Raw genomic sequence first — 21,682 nt, 5'->3', positions numbered from 1 at the left:
GAGGTTGAACAGCCTTCTAACGGTGTGAATAGCAAGATTTCATGGGCAGCGACATGTGGGAATTCTGAAGGACTCCCACAGTATCCGGTCAGAGCCCATTCCCGTGACCTCAGATCACAAGAAAGAGAGGAGTTGACATTGGAATGAAGAACATTGTCTACAATAAGATACAGACAGATTTCCCCAATCCCTCCACACGCCCGAATTAAAGGTTTCTGTATTTTTACCAGCCACGTTCAGAACCTTTGCTCCTCACCCTGCCATATCTGAAATTAGGTAGTGTCGAACCCTGGTGTTGTAAAGTCAAAAGCTGCAGGCTGCTCTCGGACAACAAGATCCCAAAGAGCGCATTGTGATAATAGGCTTACATCACTGAATCTGTCTGCAAGTACTTTTTTTATTCTTTAACGGGATAAAGGCGTCGCTTGGTGTTCCAGCATTTATTCCCCTCCCTAACTGCCCAGAGGGCACTTCAGATTTAATCACATTGTTGTGGGTCTGAAGTCACGTGTAGGCCAGACTAGTTAAGGATGGCAGTTTCCTTCACTAAAGGACACTAGTGAACCAGATGAGTTTTGCAAAAAAGTGACGATGAATTGATGGTCTTCATTAGACACTTATATCCAGATTATTTTTATTCAATTCATATTCCACCACCTACCTTGGTAGAATATGATCACATGTACCCAAACCGTTTCCTAGCTCTCTGGATTAACAGTTTAGTGAAAGATATACGAGATCATTGCCTACCCTGTAACTGTGTCACTTCATTTTTGAATTAGACTTGAACTAATCTCTGGAGTTCACCCCTTATTCTGCCGATCATAAAACTTTGTCCATGCTCACTCTCCCTCTTTAAGCTGTCTCCCTTTTCCCTCCAACGCGCTTGTCTCCACCCGCTCGCTGCACAATCCCCACTAAGCGGGAGCTCACAATCAGCAAAATGTGAAAATGACCATTTGTTATGGAGGTTGTGAATATCATGCTGAGCATTGGACAATAGGGAGCTTAGGGGAAGGCATTCGATCCACCAGTTTCTGTACATTTGAAATGGTGAAGTTCCTCCGGGCTCCACATTCCCAGTCCCAGAACCTGTGCTGCTCTCTTTCACCCACACCGCCATACAGAGAAAGGAATGAGGTCCCAGTCAATGGGAATAGATCCCTCTATTCACTCCCAACTCTCACAAACAGAACGGTGGGGTGGGAGGAGGGACATGAGGGTACGTCTTGGGATTCTATTCCCTTGCCACAGTCCAAACTCCCACCACCCACTCACTCACGCTTCTCCATTAAAATGACGACAAATCCCAATGGAGTTTCACGTAGATATTTTGACATGAAATATAGAAATGAAAAAGCTCGAAGGAGGGACAGGGAACTCCAACCCTCCTCGCACTTCCCCACCGATCTCAGCTCCCCAAAAAACGACATTCCCATGGCGTCGAAGCGTTCCTTTCCGCTCTCGTCGTTACGTGGCGCATCTGAAACACAGACGAGACTCTCCGACAATGATTTATAAAGCTCCCCAAAGCTCACGACTGCTGATCTGTCCTCTCCCCAGCGGACGACAGCGACGGCACGACATACAACGTCTAGTTAGTACTAAAGTTGGAATGAAGGAACAAGACACCGCACGTTCTCACGCCTTCCAACATAGTCACACACAGTTAGAAACCAAAGGCTGCAAATGCTCAGACATTGTAACCCCCTCCATTCACATTTCCTCGTCTCTCTGTCTTGTCTCAGTCTCTTTCTGTCTTTCCAAGCTGTCACTTTTACTCATGTCCTGGGAACTATTTCTCCTGCAATTTCAATCTTCAATTAACGGAGAACGCCCAATAACCCCACCCTTCTCAGTCATGTTATATATTCCCTACACTCCACACCCCCACTCCACAGCCCTCCAATCTCAATCCCATTCTGCATTTTCATGTTCTACCTTGCACTCCCTTTCTTTCGCCTACACTATCTCTGACTTAAATCTCTGTGTCTGAAGCGTTCTCCCTCCTGTTATGTTGTAAACCTGAGACATCATACTGCAGCACTTACATTTTGCAAAATCATGGGATGTAGCCTGGAGAGATCGAGATGAGGGTGGGGGTACAATGCCCAGATTGAGGATTAGGGATAGAGAGAGGGAAAGTGGGAGCCGGGGAGACAAAAAGAGAGCGTTATGGCTGAAGAGAGAAAAATAAAGCCAGACTATGCATAGAACCAATACGCACAATACCCCACACTGAGAAAGGTGCAGCAGAAGGAGATGGACAGAGCAAGAGGGAAAGAGAGCGAAAGAGAGCGAGCGAGCGAGAGAGAGAGAGAGAGAGAGAGAGAGAGAGAAAGAGAGAGAATCAGGGAGACAGAGAGAGAAAGAAAACGTAAAATCACAGCTTCTGCTGTGATTGGAAAAAAATGCACATTTCTGTGTTTTCTACGCAGTTCTCTACCCTGTTTGTCTGTCTTTTTCTGCCTTTCTCCCTATCACCTGATCGTTTCTTTATCTCTCTCTCTCTGATTTAACCTTGTGCATTACACTCCTTCACCTACCATTTTTAAAAGTCTTTGTCATTCTGTTTCATAAGCCTCCTGTTTCCCAACTGTTTCTCAACTGGCTCCATGCCAGCAATGCTGCAGGCAATTGATGTACAGAACAATCCCACAGATTGTTGCTTCTTGTTCTAGAATGTGTTGAAATCCCTTCATGTGTTCAGCTACATGTAATCATAGGTGCATTCTTGCGGATTTTACTGATAACGGAGAGATGAACTCGGTCTCGATCCAATGTTATATTTGTATGGGAAGAAGTAAATATGAACTTATATTGAAATCACATGTACATCATCATATTGTGATTCAGGGATAGAGAAAACACGTGAAGACATGGTAGCTATTTTTTCTTAAAAGAGAGGTATTATGAAGGTGTAGATCTACTGTACCTTTAAGAAAAATAAAATCAAAAGCTTGTAAGCAAACAGCACATAGCGTTCTGAGTAAGGGAGCAATGTAACAACTGGTCGAAACAGCTAGCAGCAGTTGCGTTGCGATGAGACAAAAACAAATATCAATCTCGGCCAGTCAGTTTAAATTATGCCCCAAGATCCAAACATCCAACCAAAATTGAATTTCGTATTTTGATGATTTAAAACCAATGAAACGAACCGATGTTCTGGGGTGTAAAACCAAATATTTCTGAACTGTTTTGACGCACTTGCCAAGCCACGGACAGGAACAAAGTGCCAGCAGAACAGCTCACTGAAACATACCTGTCTAGAACAAGTTTGCACAGCAGAACATCATGTAGAGGACACAGAAAAAATAAATCTGCGGAGGAAAATACAAAGAGAAGTGGTTTTGAAATTTGGGTTTATATAAAATCTTCGGAGATGTATTTATAATGGGACTCGTATTGAAGAGTGGGAGGTAAAAGATAAGTTTAAAAGAAAAGAGTTGCAAATAGTTGTTGGTTTTAATATTCTCTGTTGGACTTTAAGAAGAACGTTGTTAACGTTTACTGTAACTAAGGACCTCTGGGATAGTACTTTGCTGTCGAATTTCAACAGGTTACAGCTCGGGGTGAATCTTTTCTGTTTTGCTGCTTGAAATTAGCAGAAGGGTTTAACCGTGTCTTAACAGCGGGAGAGACAAAAAAAGTTATAGAGTGAAACGAAAAAAATCGTCAGCAAAATTATTGTCAGTGAGACGTTTGCTGACTCCACGTCAGATATATTGCAAGATCTGTCAGTTTGGTCTCTGGCGAGGCCTCTGTATGTTTGAGTTGTGAATTGCAGGAAAGTAGAAATATCTAAGAGGAGGTCCGTGTCATTTTAACGGGGAACTGCGTGGGTATGATCAGGATTTGCAAATGGGATGGGATCCCAACACTCAATGTTCACTCGCTTCTTCAATATCTGAGGGTTGACGTCGAAACGAAGAATGTGTTCCAAATGAGAGGGACATCGCTTCTGTCTCTTCAGGATGGTGAGAGAATTGTAAGGGCGTCAGCACAGGTTCTGCAACTGGGTAGAGAAGAAAGGCGTCCACAGTTCAAAGGAGTAGAAACTGCAGGTCTGACTCATCCGACTCGGTCGAGGCTCAAACTTAAGATTCAGTCAATGAGAGGCCAATTCGACAGTCTGCTGTTTGTGGAATCCCGCATAGTGAGTAGTTTCGGTACCGGAGGCCGGCAAAATCGGAGCATTGGAGGGAAAGGGGAGACAGCTGAAAGAGGGACAGGTGGTACGTTGAGGCAAGGACATGTTCTGGGTAATGGGGGTGAGGGTTCCACTTCAGTTTTCGAGCCGAGCCCAGCTCCAAAGCTGAAAAGGTCACTTTAGTATTTGATGTTGGATTCAGCGTGGGAGATCTGTTATCACATTGCACCCTCTGCGATTTTATTGTGCGAGGAGAGCCTGCAGCCTTCTACTTTAGCAGGTGGCCACACATTCCAAAAAAGTTCGAACGAGGAAGGGGTTCTGAATGTGAGCAGTGAAGGTGCAGAAGCATGCATTCTCTTTCATTATGGGTTTTGGGCTAAGGAAATCTGGTGGGAGCCTGCTGTACACAATGTCCTTCATTTCAGTGCGAGCCCCTCTCTTTGTTGGGGCGTCTGTTAGTGGGTGCGGGTTGCGCTCCGACGGGAGGTTAAGGGTAGTCATTTGCGCTCCTGAATGTGGCTGACTGTATATCTTGCTGTGCATTCCTTTGGCCGGTGGCATGAGTCTATGTGTCCCCGCGGCTAACATTACTGACGGCCCGATCCTGTTTCGAGTTTACGGTTTTTCTTTTTCCCACAACTCAGACACTCAGCCCACATCTCTTTTCAACCCCTTGTCATCTAAAATGCGATATTTAAATTACAAATGTTTCCAAGATAGTTCGGGGAGATTTCAGCATGTTGTAAACAAAAGTCATGAGAGAGCATTTCCATCAGAACATCGTGGAAACAGAGAGACAGACATTGAATTCTCAGCAAGAGGAAGTTGGGCAGATGGAGAGGTGCATAAGGACAGATATACGGAGATTGGAAGAAAAAAAAACAGTTGCAGACACTGAGTGAGAAAAATCAATGAAATTTCGAGCAGTAGAAAGCTGGGTAGATAGGGTGAGCAAGTTAGTTTTGGTGTTAGTTTCTGTTTTCTGCCTCTCCGGTGTGTCTGAGACCCAGCTGTTGAGGGCAGGTTAAACACAATGTGTGTGTGTGTGAGAGAGATGAAGAGAGTGTGAGGGAGGGAGGGACATAGGCTCTGGGGAGGGACGCCTCCAAATTGAGTCATTGCGTGGTCTCACAGAAAATAAACCACTATTCAGTCAGAAAGGATTTGTCTCTTGATCACAATTGAAATCTGTTCCGATTTGGTTGGTTTGAAATCAATGGCAATTGCTGACAATTTGGGGAGATTGTCGAAGTCAGTCACTGATGAGATATGATTTATTTCTCTTTACGTTCGTTTCGCAGGATTTTGCCTTTGATTCGATCAATTTCCATCTCTCTGACTCTTTCTCTTTTTCTCGATTGTGTGAATTTCTTAGAAACTATACGTTTGGCACTTTCACAACGTCTGGGAGTATGGATGGCGTATGTAGGCCATTAATGTTTCTATCGATCTTCCCCTCAAATAGAAAGACAATGAAAGTCCTGAGACAATTTGAAATTCCTTCCTGTTTCCAATTCTCTGGTTTGTTTATCAGGTGCGATGCTAGGGAAGGTGTTCAGTTGTCAGATTGTGGAAGTTCAGGTGGCAGTGGGATCTTGCTATGCGAGAAATGTGGGTGAAGTATCGGATTATGGAATATATTGCTGTGCTGGAAGGATGACGTGTCAGATTGTGGAAGGTATCGCCGATTGGTATCCTGCTGTGCTTTTGGTGCTGGATTTTTAAGGTATCCTGCTGTGCTTTTGGTGCTGGATTTTTAAAATTTCAAATTTCCATTCTCAATGTCATTCCAACTCTAAGTGCCCGACGAAAGTTCATTTGAGAGTGGAAATTCGGTATGACGCAGAGACTTACAAATCAAATCACTCTGCCATGATGGATCCACATACAATCTCAAAAACCAGAGAGAGAGAGACCGAGAGATTTATGATAAACCAATATGCATCCATTTACACACCCATAAGCTCTGCGTTGGCGACATGTGTGAGACTCAGGCTGTCTCCAGGGATTGTGCCAGAAGGGATGAGTTCTGGGCTACAGGTGGGCGAGGCAAAAGATCAAAACACGTTCTCTTGCACAGTATGATCGCAAAGATTTCACTGCCTCTCTCGATCACTGCATCCATAGGCCCAGCTGACTGTCCGTCCCACAGCTTTCTATAAATATCTATCTCGCCCAGAATCTTCACCTCCTCCCCGGATTTTCCAGGAAATATTCCATTGTTCGGTCTTGCTAGAATCTGATATTGGCAGTTCAGCTCTCTGCACAACTTTCTTTCTCACTGACCGGGATTCGTATCTGTACTCCTGTACAAATCTCTCTCTCGATCTGTCCTTTCTCGTTGTCTCCCTAAGTTTATTTTCCATCTCCTTACTCTCCGTCTTTTTCTTGTTTTCATTGGGACCTCTTTCTGCTCCCTTCTGTCTGGCTTTCAGTTACTTCCTGTGGTATTATTGTTTGTTTTTATTCGCGCTGTCTCTCACTTACATCACACCCCCAACGCCAACCACCCCAAGCTTCACCTCTGTCTCTGTCCTGGGATCTTTCAGTCTCTATTGCCCCTGTAACGCTCTGCCTAACTGTTTCACTCTCTCTTTGTATAATTTGTCTGACTCTATTTGTTGTCTCTCTCCTGATTCCAGTTTTCACTTTATCTCTGTCCCTGTGTCTGTCCCTGTGTCTTTCTCTCTTCCTATCACGCTCAATCACCATCTCAGTCCCTCATGTTGTCTCTCCACGGGTAATCCAGAGGCATCTTACTGTGCCCCACGCCCTGAGTGCTATCCCCAATCTCACTCTGTCTAACCTGAAAGTGGGAGAGGCTTGCTAAATGAAATACCTATCTCAGTTGGAGGCCTGAGGAATGGGTACTTGCGATGCAGCAAGGCTGTCAGGGAAATGGGCACTGAGTCTGTGGTCATACTCCCTGTGAGCTCCAACCCCCAGAGTAGCCGCAACAGATAAATAATGGTGGGAAGATGTCAGGGATGAAATCGAAGTGGGGTTTGTTGCACGGGCTTCAATTAGAACGTGAGTGGTTGAATAATGTTGTGACGGACAACATGCTTGTGTGGTAAAATTCGGGATGGATAAAATTTAAATGGGGCGCACAAAATTTTGGAGAGGGAAATATTTGACGGGACATAACATGGGAGCTCGCAAAATTGCAATGGCCGGTAAACTATGGGGACAATATTTGCTGGAGAAATGCAATACCTGAGGGAACAATATTTTCTGGGGTGGGAGTGCAATGCATAAGTTGGAGTAGTATTGCGGTGGGGGCACAAGGTTTGGTCTGGTGCAAATTCTTGTGAGAGTGCGTCATTGCTGGACAAGCCAACTATGTTTTTTGTATCGATGACGTAGTGATTTTTATTGACACATGGAAGGAACAACTACAATGTCTATTAAACTTGTATGATCAATTTCAGAAGGCTTGATGATACACCTAGCAAAAAGTGAAATTGTCAAATGCCAAGTCAACTTCTTTGCGCATGTTATTGGACACGGACAAATGGCCCCACATGCTGCAAAAACTAAAGTTAATTGGGGATTTTCCCATACCATCCATAAAAGTATCATTACTACAATTCCTGCGATTGAGTGTTCTTTTTGTCGAAAATTTGTAGCAACTTTTAGCAGTGTGGCTGCTCCACTAAGTGAATTGCTAAAGGGCAGCAAGAATTTTAAGTGGACAGCAGACGGTCAGGAGGTATTTGACAGTCTGACAACTATGTTAACCATTGCTCCAGTTTTGTCCACGGCCTAAGTAAGCAAAGTAATTGAAGGCGACTATTGATAGAAACGATGTGGATGTCAGTGCTTTGCTCTTGCATGAACACGATTAAAAGATAGAAAGATCCAATGAGTTTTCTTCAGGAAGTTTAACATTCGTCGGCAGAAATATTCGATAGTTGAGAAGGAGACTTTGAGCTTGGTGTTGGGATTATAACATTTCCGTGTTTATGTTACCAGTATCTTTTCAGAGAAAATGATATACAGAGAAAATAAGCCATTGAATTTTTTGGAGTTATTGAAGGGCAACATTTTAGACTGCTTAAATGCAGCATATTGTTATAGCAATAAATTTTGAAAATTGTGCTATGGGAGGACGAGAAAACGTGGTTGTTGACGTAATATTGAGACGCGAATGAGAAGCGGCGGGGTTTGATGGTGGACTGGGACAGATTGTAGTTGTGCATGGTCAGTGTAATTTATGTGCATGTTTTAGAGAACTAACCATTCTTACCGGGTTTAAAAATAAAGCCATTTTTGGGTATTGATAGTTCATTTTTTTAAACGGGGTCGATGTATCAGGAAGTTGCTCCTTCAGCAAGATTATGCAATCCTTGGGTTTTTTTAGAGAGGTCTTAAACGACGCTGACTACGAAAACTCAGTTGTTTGAAGGGCTTTAGGGCTACTTTTATTATAGCTAACAGATATTGCGTCAAGAAGAAGGATTTCAAGATAAAGGAAACACTTGCACATTGGAAGGGGTAACAGGCTCAGACTGGTTCTCTCCCTCTGACTTCTATTCATGAAGAACCTGTTTGATTTTTTTCCGCATTAAACTCCAATTTGCCAACTCACAGCCTAGCTCTGCTGCTTCTGTCTGTCGCCCTGCAACATGAAACATCCTTCTGCACTATCCACAACTCTACTGCCTTTTGTGTCATTCGTAAATTTACTAACACATCCTTCGGCGTTCTCATACACTATTTTAATTTTTAAAAAAGATACACAGCAGTAGCCCCAAACTAGTCCTTGTGGTGCACTACTTCTGACAGAACTCTAGCATGAAAATTTCCAAAATCAGCATCCTCTGTCTCATTTCAGCCTGCCAATTTCTGATCTAAACCACAAAACCACACTCAATCCCATGCCGCTTTCTGTTCTGCAATTGCCGACCGTGGCGTACCTTATCAGGCGCTTTACTGAAAACCAGAAACACCTCATCAACCGCTTTAACATCATCTAACTCTTTGGTCACCTTCTAAAAGAACGCAAGAAAGATTGTGAGGCACGATCTTTCACGAAACCGTGTTGCTTATCCCTAATCAACTTATTCCTTTTCAGATGTTTACAAATCCTATCTCTTACAATTTTTTCCAATACTTCACCGAGAACTGAAGTAAGGCTCTCAGTTCGTTCATTACCAGGTTGTCTGTACTCCCAATCTTGAACAAGGGAACAACCTTTGTTATTCTCCAGTCTTCTGGCACTGTTCCTGTCGACTATGATGACATATAGATCAAAGCCAAATTATCAGCACTCTCCTCCTGGCATCCCAGATAATCGAGTTTTAGACTTTGCTGAATTGCTGACACATCCTCCTTGTGAAAATTAATCCTAACTGGTCCAGTATCCTGTATCTCGGTATTCGCCGTGACAAAGTTGCATTTTTCAAGTGTGGTTACTAACGAAAATTATTCGTTTAGCACTTCCCATATCTCCTCTGTCTCAACGCACAAAATCCTGATAATTTTCTGACTGACCTTAATCCTATTCCAGTCACTCTTTTATTCCTGTATTACCTATATAAAGCCTTCTTTGGACCTACTCGCCAACGACTTCCCGTGTCCTCTTCTAGCTCTTCTTAAATCTTTCTTTTGGTCTTCCCTGGCTATCTTGAAACTCTCAAGTGCCCTAAAGGAAACTTCACATCTCATCCTAACGTAAGCCTTTTTCTTCAACTTGACAAGAGATTCAACTTCCTTAGTTAACCAAATTCCTGCGTTTGAGAACTTATTAACTGCCTGATAGGTGCATATGTATTAAGTACATATATGGAACTATTCGGTGGCTTTCAGAAAACTCCCAACAGAGTGACGTCTCCTTTCCTCTTTCTAACTGCAGCCCATACTACTTCAGTAGACGGGTCCTCAAAAGTCCTTTCTGCAATTGTAAAACTGTGCTTGATTTACAATGGTACAATTCTACCCCTTTGCCATCTTCTCCGTTCTTAATGAAATATATAAATCCCGGAACCTGCAACAACCATTCGTGTCCCTGCTCTACCCATGTCACCGAAATGGCCACATCATCGAAATCCCAGGAACCAACCCATACGACAAGTTCACACTCCTTATTCCAGATTTTCCTGGGGTTGAACTGGACACATTTCAAATGAACACCTTGCTGTCTGGTGCCTTCTTGCAACCTTGAACATCATTTCAGACAACACTACTTTCAGCCTGCTGCATACACGAACTACAGTATATGTTATCAACCCTCTGTTGAATGAGCTTAAACTCAATGAAGACCATTTGAAAATTCTCTCTGCCCCTCAGGATATTGGCACTCTTCTGCTAAGGTTAAGATCATCCTGTTTTTAGAGGTCGCACTACCCCAGAAAAAGCACGAGTTATCCTGCACCATTCCTGTAGGCATGTGTTGAACTTCTCTCTCTTCCTATTCCTATGTCAAAGGAACCTAAGGGGCAACTTCTTTTACACAGAGCGTGGTACGTGTATGGAATGAGCTATCAGAGGAAGTGCTGGATGCTGGTACTATTGTCGCATTTAAAATGCATCTCGATTGGTATATGAAGAGGAAAGGTTTCGAGGGAGATGGGCCAGGTAAGGTTTGGCATGGAACATTTAGTCGAAAGGATCAGTTCCCGTGCTCTACATGTCTCTGACTCTGTGACTCAAGAAGATCTGTTTGCATGCTGTGTGATCCAATGACTATATTTCTCCAATTCATTGCATCAAACCAACCAAACGTGGTCACGGAGAACATGGCACATGGCTGACCAGAGAATGTGAGATATTGCAGGTTTTGAATTCTGTCTAATTGGTTCCTGATTAAGGCTTTTGCTCGAATCGTCGCTTCTCCTGCTTCTCAGATGCTACCTAACCAGCTGTGCTTTTCCAGCACCACATGGTTGGACAATGGGGAAGGCAGGCTGTTTGAGGACAGCTGATTTCCAAACAGATTGGTTGATGTGAATCAGAATTTTCATGCTCATTGTTGCTGAAATATATTTAATTTTCAAAGTCATTTCCCAGGCGCCCCTCCACAGCTCCTACCATCACTCACGTGCTGAAGACTATTGAAAATGACCCCACAAGTGTAGCCCAAAGTATTGATAATCGAAATCAATAACAGAGCCTCTGCAATCTCCTTTCCTCGGTGACTCTGTTATTTTATGTGTTGGAAAATTTCAACTTGGGACTGAAATACCATATCCTTAAATATAGAGAGTTAAACGCCAACATAGATAGCTAACTTAAAAAAATAAAACAGCAACAAGAGAAGGAGCAAAATTATGTCATAGATTAAGGTTAGCACCATAAAGATCAGTATGCCATCTCCATGCATAACTGTGGAAAATAAAATTGAATACCAATCACTTTCTTTGTTTGTTTGATGAGCTGAAACAAATATGATGAGTGATGAAATACTATTTTTTTCCACACGAAGTGCATCAGTTATAAATATGGTATGGATGGAACTCCTTCCATACTGCAAGCGGACTTCTCAGTTCATCAGAGCTGTTGAAATGCATAACCCAGTTAATGGTCCCATATTTGCCATTTACTACCCAATCTTTTCAGCAATCGCAATTCCTGGTAAGATTGAGGAGTCAGTTGTGCATTGTATTAGTCATTCGTTGAATATGCAATTTCAAAGAAATATTCCAGTAATAAATATTCTGTGAAAGTCTTTCCAGGGTAGATATATTTCTGATGTGACGTTTTAGTAAAGTGTTTGCTTTCCAAGTCGAGCTGTCAATTACTGGTGCTCTAATTAATTTGTAATTTTGAGGTAAGTATTTTCTAATGTTTAAATGCAAGTTTCGAAATTCAATGCAACTTATCACAGCTGTGTATTTATTGTAGACGTCATTGTCTCGAACATCAGTATTCTAACTAAACTGTCACAATATCATATTTATTGAATATGCTTCTTTGCGTTTCATCACGTTTGTTCATCCAGATGACACTGTTCATTTTTATGCATCTTTAAAACCTGCTTTACAAACTTACTGAACATTTCCATCTTTGTTAAAAGCTGTCACCATTCTATGTGATGTTTTATATGACATTGGCTGAAATTTATACATTGAATCATTTATTATTTCGATATACTTATAAATACTAATCCTGATATTGCTTCTTCGTAGCTAATTTAGCAGCCATTATTATCCTAGCTCGAGGAAGATGTTGCCTTTCCAGATGTATCACGTGGTACCTCCTGTTCATGGCTGTGGCAGATCTGCTCGTGATTATCACTGCTGTAATATTGAATCGGATTCGGAGTACTTATTTCCCAATTAGTTTCCTGACAACAACTCCAGGCTGCAGTGCTAGTGCTGTCGTAACTTATGCAGCCAGAGACAGTTCAGTCTGGTTAACGGTTGCTTTTACCTTTGATCGATATGTGGCTATCTGTTGCCAGCAACTGAAACTGAAATACTGTACTGAGAAAACAGCTGCTGTGACTATAGCAACTGTCACTTGCCTGAGCTGCATTAAAAATGTCCCTTGTTATTTTATATACGATCCATTATACATAGTTGATAATGTATCATGGTTTTGCAGCATTAAATTATCATTTTATACATCATTTGGTTGTGCAGCATTTGACTGGTTGGATCGTATTCTGACTCCTTGTGTCCCTTTTGCTCTGATTTTTCTGCTGAATGCCCTGACCATCAGACATATTCTCGGAGCCACGAGAGCTCGTAGAAGACTTCATGGTCACAGCAACGCAAAGAGGCAGAGTGACCAAGAGATGGAAAACCGCAGAAGATCTGTCCTTTTACTTCTTTCTATATCGGGTAGTTTCATTTTATTATGGATGACCTACGTTGTGAATTTGTTGTATGTCCGATTTACAAATAGCAGTTATTTCGCCGGGACGGATTTCCGTGACCCAAGATTCATATTGCAGGAAAGTGGATATATGCTTCAACTGCTTAGCTGTTGCACCAACACTTGCATTTATGCTGTGACACAGAGAAAATTCAGGCAGGAATTAAGTAGTGCGTTAAAATATCCATTTAATTTCATTCGAACCTACGTTAAATAACCAGTATTTTTCTTGTCTGCCGAAACAACTAGTACATTTTTCGGAACTGTATATTCTTGGAATTGCGTTATTCGGCACCTTTACTTTAAATGTCAAGACCGGGAGTGAGGAAGATGGTAATCTAGCGTTATTGCTGCAAGTATGTCAATCCAGGACGCAGATATCGTTCTGAGAATCCAAGTTTGAATCCTGCCATGCGAGGCATTGGAATTCAAACTCAATGAACATTTGGAATTGATACTGTAATGATGTCCAATAAAACTGTTGTTTCTTGTTTCTCGACGTCAGATCTGCAACATTGTCTTTGATTCTTTACTGTTCTCTCAGCAAGTAATTCTGGCGGATCCAAAGACGCCCATACTCAATTGATGAATTAAAAGTTAAACATCTTGTCGTGGTGTTTGCAACATTAATGTATTTTACTTATCACCTGACATAATTTGTACATTCATTTAACTGTATTAACTAGATAAATAATAACACTAAACCATTAAAATTCACGCCCCCATCTATTTTTATGTTGTCTTACCCATTGGCTTGAGACCTCTTATGTTGGAACTGCATGTCATGCCAATCTTTGTCTCAGTGGCCTGGTGGCTGAACGTTTATCTTTGCTGTTTCGCTGCGCAAAGGATAAGAATTTGATTTCACCCTCGGGCAACTGTCTTTCAGGAGTTCTTTCTCTGGGTGCTCCAGTTTCGCCCCACTGTCCGAAAATAGTTAGGTTAGCTGGATTGGCCCGAAAAACCGTCCCACAGTTTCCAGGTATGTGTAGCTTAGGTGTGTTAATCATGGCAATGCAGAGGTAGTGGAGATGAATACGTCTGTGTGGATTGTATATCATAGTGCCTGTGTGGACTCATTGGCCCGGATGTCTTGTTTGCATATTGTAGTCATTCTAAGAAGTGTCTGTCTGCATTAAAATTTACCATTGAAAAGACCTTCAATCACATTGCAAGCGCTTTGTTCTCCAAATCAGGAATTCAGGCTTTAAATTAGTTAACATTCATCAGGAATTGAAATATTTAAAAAGGTGTTTAAAAAAACAAGAAAAGTAACTTGTTATTGAAAAATGACAGAACAATGAGAGAATTTGAAGTGTCATTGAAATTTATCATCAAATCAAACTTTTGAAGTTTTGTCTTTCTAACAAGTTGCAAATTCAGAGAGGAGCATTTGGAGGGTTATATATATATATATTATAAAGTAGATTGTGCGAATGTTGTTTGGGGGAAAAAAGGCAGCCGACATTTCCTGATTAGGAATTATGTGACTGCAGACCGACAACAACAAGCTTAATTGTGCGTTGAAATGACCATTCAGATTAGATTAGATTACTTACAGTGTGGAAACAGGCCCTTCGGCCCAACAAGTCCACACCGACCCGCCGAAGCGTAACCCACCCATACCCCTACATTTACCCCTTTACCTAACACTACGGGCACTTTAGCATGGCCAATTCACCTGACTTGCACATCTTTGGAGTGTGGGAGGAAACCGGAGCACCCGGAGGAAACCCACGCAGACATGGGGAGAACGTGCAAACTCCACACAGTCAGTCGCCTGAGGCGGGAATTGAACCCGGGTCTTTGGCGCTGCGAGGCAGCAGTGCTAACCACTGTGCCACCGTGCCGCCCACAATGGACCATTCAGCTTTTGGTCCATTGGAGACGGGTGACATATATCAGTCCTGAAAAGTAGAGCTAAGTCCCATGAAACACATAAATAAGAAAATATCGATTTGTACTAAAACGACGTCTGCATTTCTTGCCTTGCTGCCACTGTTGATATAATGCAACTCCTTTCTGAAGTAGCAAGTAATAATTTCATCTCAAATCTCTGCATCTGAAGCTAATTTGCAACATTATCTGTTTTGTATAATGGAAAATAAATAACAATGAACATTTCTCGACATTTCTGTGCAAAATTCAATGTCTCATTGACCTGTCAGATTTATCTTCTCTGTGTCCTCACACTTAGCTAATATACATGACTGTCTCACGTTATCAGCTGAGTGTTTCGAATGTAACTAACAAATCGCCATTTTTCACCTACTTTCTGTAGGCATGAAAAGTAGGAGTTCCCGCTCCAATTTAATAGAGCGGAAAAAAGTCATATTTAAGAAACCACAATGAATCCATTCATTATTCGCTCCTTCCTAGATCCGAAATGAATGAAACTAGGATAAATCATAATTTTGAACCTGACATTCGGCATTCATAGACGACCAGCAGTGAGTGCTTTTGCAACTTCAATCAAAAGATTGCTGCTCACAACGAGGACTCAAGAATGTAAAAATAAGCATTTTCCCAGAGAAATGAAAATGGATTGTGTTCCGTTCATTACGTCTCCAGTACACAGTTATATCCGTCCACTGTCCTAGCAAACTTTCAGTGAGAAATCTGCTTTCTAATTTCTAATGCAAATGTTTACTTCACATTTTATTTTCTTGATTGTGAGAACAACCCACTGGACAATGAATTCTCATATTCTGGATCAGTGGTGCTGGAAGAGCACAGCAATTCAGGCAGCATCCGAGAAGCTTCGAAATCGACGTTTCAGGGAAAAGCCCTTCATCAGGAATAAAGCCAGAGAGCCTGAAGCGTGGAGAGATAAGCTCGAGGAGGGTGGGGGTGGGGATAGAGTAGCATAGATTCAGGACATGGTTGACCCCACCCCCACCCTCCTCTAGCTTATCTCTCCACGCTTCAGGCTCTCTGCCTTTATTTCTGATGAAGGGCTTTTGCCCGAAACGTCGATTTTGAAGCTCCTCGGATGCTGCCTGAATTGCTGTGCTCTTCCAGCACCACTGATCCAGAATCTGGTTTCCAGCATCTGCAGGCATTGTTTTTACCTAATGAATTCTCGTAACTTATTCTACAATTATTTGTCATTTTTAACTCTGTGAATGTGGGTACATTGACAACATGACTCGACATTTGAGGAAGCATATGACGAGGAAATGTTCGGATGGATGTGAGGCAGCAGCAGGCATAGTAAAGTAGTTTAGTTTGGGGTTGTGTTCCACATGGATCAGGTGGACCCAAGGGCATGTTTGCATATGACGAGGAAATGTTCGGATGGATGTGAGGCAGCAGCAGGCATAGTAAAGTAGTTTAGTTTGGGGTTGTGTTCCACATGGATCAGGTGGACCCAAGGGCATGTTTCCTTGCTTATGTCTCTGTGACTCTACATGAGGACACAGAACAGTATCATGTTATGAAGGATGTTAAAGGTATATTTGTGCAAACAATCATACCAATTCAATCATTCAGGATCCATCAACATTCCAATGTATGTGAGCTGCTCCACTTCTGAATTTTCTGAATCCGATGTCTCCTTGTGAGCTTGTGGATTGTACTGAATTCAGAACAACAGTCTGCATTTAATCGAGGTTCTGTGCATTAAAATATCACTTCATTTTTGTTTAATGTTCGGACTTTAGCCAGTAAAGTTCCGTATTAATTACCCACCTTAAAAATAATCATCATTGTGATTATATTTCAAACATATTGCATGACGTGTGAAAACAAATCATTGATTGGGTTGAATCACATCAGTTTCTTTATTCATTCCTCTCTGGAAACATTGTTCATTTCATGACAACTCAATAATCTTTACACTTTCTCAAAAATACTATTTCCAAAGCTATTCCCATCACTTTGTCCACTCCATTTCTTTTATTGAAACATGGATTTCGTCTGCATATATAACTGAACCTCCTAACGAATTCTTCCTTAGAGGTTGTAAATGCAAGTTTTTGCATCGAATTAACTGATAAATAACGAACACCGTCGAGCTGCGTGCCGATCAGAAGTATCACACCAGAGCAGGACGGCTCCAATACTTTTATAAGTTGCATTTAAGTTGCCTTGCAATGAAACACTCACCCACAATACAAAGTTGCCCTCTGATCACTTTTGTTTTTGACGTTAAAGCATTCGATGACATTACCTTAAGATTCTTACAGGCATTCAGCCAGAGAAAAGTCTTCGGCCTTCTGTAGCTATAGAACTTATACAGAAGTCAAGAAGATTCAAAATGTAAAAACATTGTCGGTCTCTTGATCAACATTAATGATATGAGTGTTTAGTTGCAGTTAAACAACTTACAGTAAACAAAGAGAAATGTACTTTTCTGAATTTTGGAAAACAATTTTGATTGGCAGGATTTGTTTTTGACACAGGAGAACAGAATTACTCAGAAAAAAAAGTAAGTTTCAGAGCCACTGAGCCCAGGCCTTTTTAAACGGTGTCATATTGATCACACCTCCTTGTAAGTTCCTCGCATGCACTCAAACTTTCCTTTCATGACTCGAGAACAACAAGTTCTTCACAAAAGTCCGGACATTCAGAAATGAGAAACACGTGCTGGAGTAGAAAGCGAGGACCCAATAAAGTGATCAGATGAAACGGTTTATGCAATTTGCTCTTGAAAACCTGACACTGGTTGATAGCAGTTCCTCTTTGCACACAACGAACACTTATTTCTCAATAACTTGTGAAGAGAAGTTTTGTCAAGACAATAGACAATAGGTGCAGGAGTAGGCCATTCTGCCCTTCGAGACGGCACCACCATTCATTATGATCATGGCTGATCATTCTCAATCAGTATCCTGTTCCTGCCTTTTCTCCATATCCCTTGATTCCACTGTTCTTGAGAGCTCTATCCAACAAGGGGATGCGATGGATGGCAGATATAGGAAGGGAAAAAGGTCGCAGATACAGACAGTTAGATGGGTTAACTCCAGTAAAGGTAGGAGAGGGAGGCAGGTCATGCAGGAATCTCCTGTGCGTATTCCCATTTAAAACAATTGTACTGTTTTGAAAAATGGTGGGTGCAATGGATTCTCAGGGGAATGTAGCATGAACAGTCAAGTTTCTGGTATCGGGAGAGGCTCTAATGCAATGAGGGGTACATTGGTTTCCAAGTGATCGATTGTGTTAGGTGACTGTCTAATCCGAGGCACAGACGTTTCTGCAGCCAGCAGCGAAAAATCAAAATGATGTGTTGTATCCCCCTGGTGCCAGGATTAAGGATGTCTTAGAGAGGATGCAGAATGTTCTCAAAGGAGAGAAGGACCAGCAGAATATCATTGTACAGCTTGGAGCCAACTACATAGCAAGGGGGAAAAGGACCAGATTCTGAATGGAGTATATACAGAGTTAGGCAGGAATTTAAAAATGAGGTCCTCAACAGTACCAATATCACGAAGGGTGGTGATTGATGTCAAATGAGAACCCTCGAGTTCAGTTATTAGTGGTGTACCACAAGGACCAGTTTTGGGACCACTGCTGTTTGTCATTTTTTCCAAGTGAGTTGAATGAGTGCGTAGAAGGATGGGTTAGTAAATTTACGGATGGCACGAAGGTCGATGGAGTGGAGGATAGTGCTGAAGGATGTTGCAGGTAACAGAGCCACAGAGATAGGCTGCAGAGCTGGGCTGACAGGTGGCAAAGGGAACTTAATGCGGAAAAGTGTGAGGTGATTCAGTTTGCAAGGTACAATAGGAATAAAGTGTGCTGTGTTAAATGTAAGATCCTTGGTCGCGGAGATGACAAAAGAAATTTCACTGTCTATGTACATCAATCCCTGAAAGTTGTCACACAGTTTGATAGCGTTGTTAAGAAGGCATACAGTGTCCTAACTTCTATTGATAGAGAAATTGAGTTTTGGAGCGACGAGGTTATGCTGCAGCTTTACATAACTCTGTTGCAGTCGCATTTCGAGTGTTGTGTCATGTACTGGTCACAGCAATATCGGAACGATGTGGAAACTTTGGCAAGGGTACAGAGTAGATTTAGGACGATGTCGCCTGCTACGGAGGGAAAATCTTAACAGGCAAAACTCAGGAGATTGTGGCTGTTTTTCATTAGAGAGATGATGGTTGAGACGGGACTTAATTGAGACATGCAAGATAATCAGAGGGTTAGATATTGTGGACAGTGACTTTTTTTTCCTCAGATGGCGATAGCTTTCACGCTGCTCATAGCCTTAAATTGAGGGACGATAGATAAAGGACATATGTCAGAGTTAGTTCCTTTACTGAAAGAGTAGTATGGGAGTGGAACGCCTTCCTGCGATGGTGGTAAACTGTGGAAAATTATCATTGGTTAGACATACGAAAGAAAACGGAATAGTGTCGGTTAGAAGGACTTCACATTGGTTTCACAGACCGGAGTAACCTCGAGGACCGAAGGACCTGAACTATGCTGCAATGCTCCATGCTCTCAAAGCTTACATTCCACCTTGGTAGCCGACAATCCAGAGGACATAATAATGAGTTTTCAAATTTGAAATACCCTTCCCAGCCATGCCACAACTCCCTTTCCAGTCTCATGTCATGCCTTACATTCCACCAAACGGCCCTGCCATCCTGGTACCAACCAGATTCATCCCGCCCATCAGCCAACCAGGATGAACCCATGACCTATTCCTACCTCACCATTCTGCTGTTTTCACCACTCGAACCAGTCTCATCCCTCTTTGTCCGCAGATGCTCCTACCCCCCACTGAAGTCCAGAAGAACGGTTATACCTGAAATGTTGACTTCTCCACCTCCTGATGCTGCCTGGCTTGCAGTGTTTTTCAAACGTCCTGTTTGCCTCCAATTACACAGGAAGTTAAGGAGTCCAGTGATTCCATCACTCTAGTAAGGACGAACCACGGGTCGTCGACTACTGTCCTTGAATATCTTCCCTGGGACAAGGAGGAAAACATTCAGCACCTTGAGACACTAAAGCATTAACAGAAGAGGTCATTCAGCACCTCCGTGGCGAAACACAATAGCAGAAGTATGACATTGATGCTCCGAGATGACAAACCAATGAAACAGAGATTGTCCAGGCAAACTTCTGTGCATTACTCCTCCTGGCTCTATTGCTAATGGTAGACACGTGTTATGTTAACATCGTTTGCTGACGGTGAGGAGGGACAATGGATGGATTATGCCATGTTACAACGAGGCATCTTCCATCTCCGAGAAAATGGACAAATGTTCTGTTTGGAAGTCAGTAGAAGGTGGGAATGGCTAACTCTTTCAAAGTGTGGCTGTTGACAGACTGTGAACAACATGACACTCAGTGCAGGGACGCACACCAACTGCACATTGAGATGGTGTGAGATCATTTAGAGCCTGAAGCTCTCACTCGCCCAACATTAGGCTCCACATAGCAACTACCGTCGTGACATGGAGTCCTACCGAACGGAGACAGGTTCTTCAGGACAAACTGGCCCTTGCTAACTAAAATGTACGTCCACGCTAACTCCACTTGCCTTCACTTGGCCCACTTTGTAAACATGTCCTTTCTATATTTTTCACCAAATATGAAAACGCGAATGGCAACAAAACATGTGTTATATTTCACACTATCAGTGTTTTGTTTTGGAATTAACGGCTGTTGGTCAATAACCCTCAGTATTATTAGAAACACCTTTTATTCTTTTAAAGTGATCCACACTAAAACCTCGCTTCTTTCACGTTCTCCTCATGTGACCATCACCAAAGAGATTAGTCTTGTGAATATCTTTACATTGTCTCCCTGTGGCAAGGAGAACATTTCTTTTAGAGATCGGAACATCTACATGCAGTGCCACAAGTAGTGTCTCGACAACACATTCCTACTGCAGGAAGCCGTCTTCCCATCTTTACTTCAATAATTTTGTAATGAGGGTCAGCACACCATTTCCTGTGCTGATTTCTTGCTCATTACTCACTTGCATGAAATCTGTTAGTGAGTCGTGATGAAGGACAACCAACTTCTTGTAAATACAAAACTACGAATGGTCTTTTTTTTGCTGAATAATTTCTTTGCCTTGCAAAGAGCTCTGCTTCAAGCACAGTCACACCAATAGCAACCACTGATAGCAATGGAGATGATTCGAACACTGGAGAGACCACGGCCTCGTGGTATTATCTCAAGACTATTAGACTAGTGACCCTGGTAATGAGCGAGAGCATGGATTTGAATCCAACCACGGCAAACGGTGGAAGTTGTATTCAATAAAATATCAGGAATGAAGAATCGTATGAAACTATTGTCAGCTGTCAGAAAAAAAAACTTCTCTCGTACTCTAACGTCCTTCAGGGAATGAAATCTACCATCTTCACTGACATGTGAGTCCAACAATGTGGTTGACTTTAGATTGCCCGTTGAAATCCCAAGCCAGCCACTCAGTTCTATCATTCCATGACAAAGCCTCAAAGAAATGAACCCGGATCAATCTAAGCACTGACAACTTACAGCCCACGGACTACAGTGTTTCAGGAAGGCAGCTCACCAACATTTTGTCAGGAACAATGGGGAAAGGAAATTAAATGCTGACCTAGCATCTAACGAATGAATAAAAATAAAAGGTGACACTCAGGGAAGAGATTCAAAGGGATATACCTCACTTGAAACAAGGACTTTGATGTATAACCTACATGAGCATGATATTCAGGTACATCTGAACAGGAGAAGAATAAATAAGGTTAATCTCGTTTTTCATTT

The 21,682-nt window shown here is 42.2% G+C and overlaps 1 long non-coding RNA gene across 1 annotated transcript in view; it reads left to right on the top strand.

Annotated features, from left to right (window-relative positions):
* Window positions 1-21,682, top strand: part of LOC122551875 — a 1,022,930-nt gene that overhangs the window by 999,252 nt on the left and 1,996 nt on the right. The window lies entirely within an intron of this gene.

Source organism: Chiloscyllium plagiosum, chromosome 7 (genome assembly GCF_004010195.1).
Source record: "Chiloscyllium plagiosum isolate BGI_BamShark_2017 chromosome 7, ASM401019v2, whole genome shotgun sequence".
NCBI classification, from domain to species: Eukaryota; Metazoa; Chordata; class Chondrichthyes; order Orectolobiformes; family Hemiscylliidae; genus Chiloscyllium; species Chiloscyllium plagiosum.
This window is presented reverse-complemented; position numbering and strand designations above follow the sequence as displayed.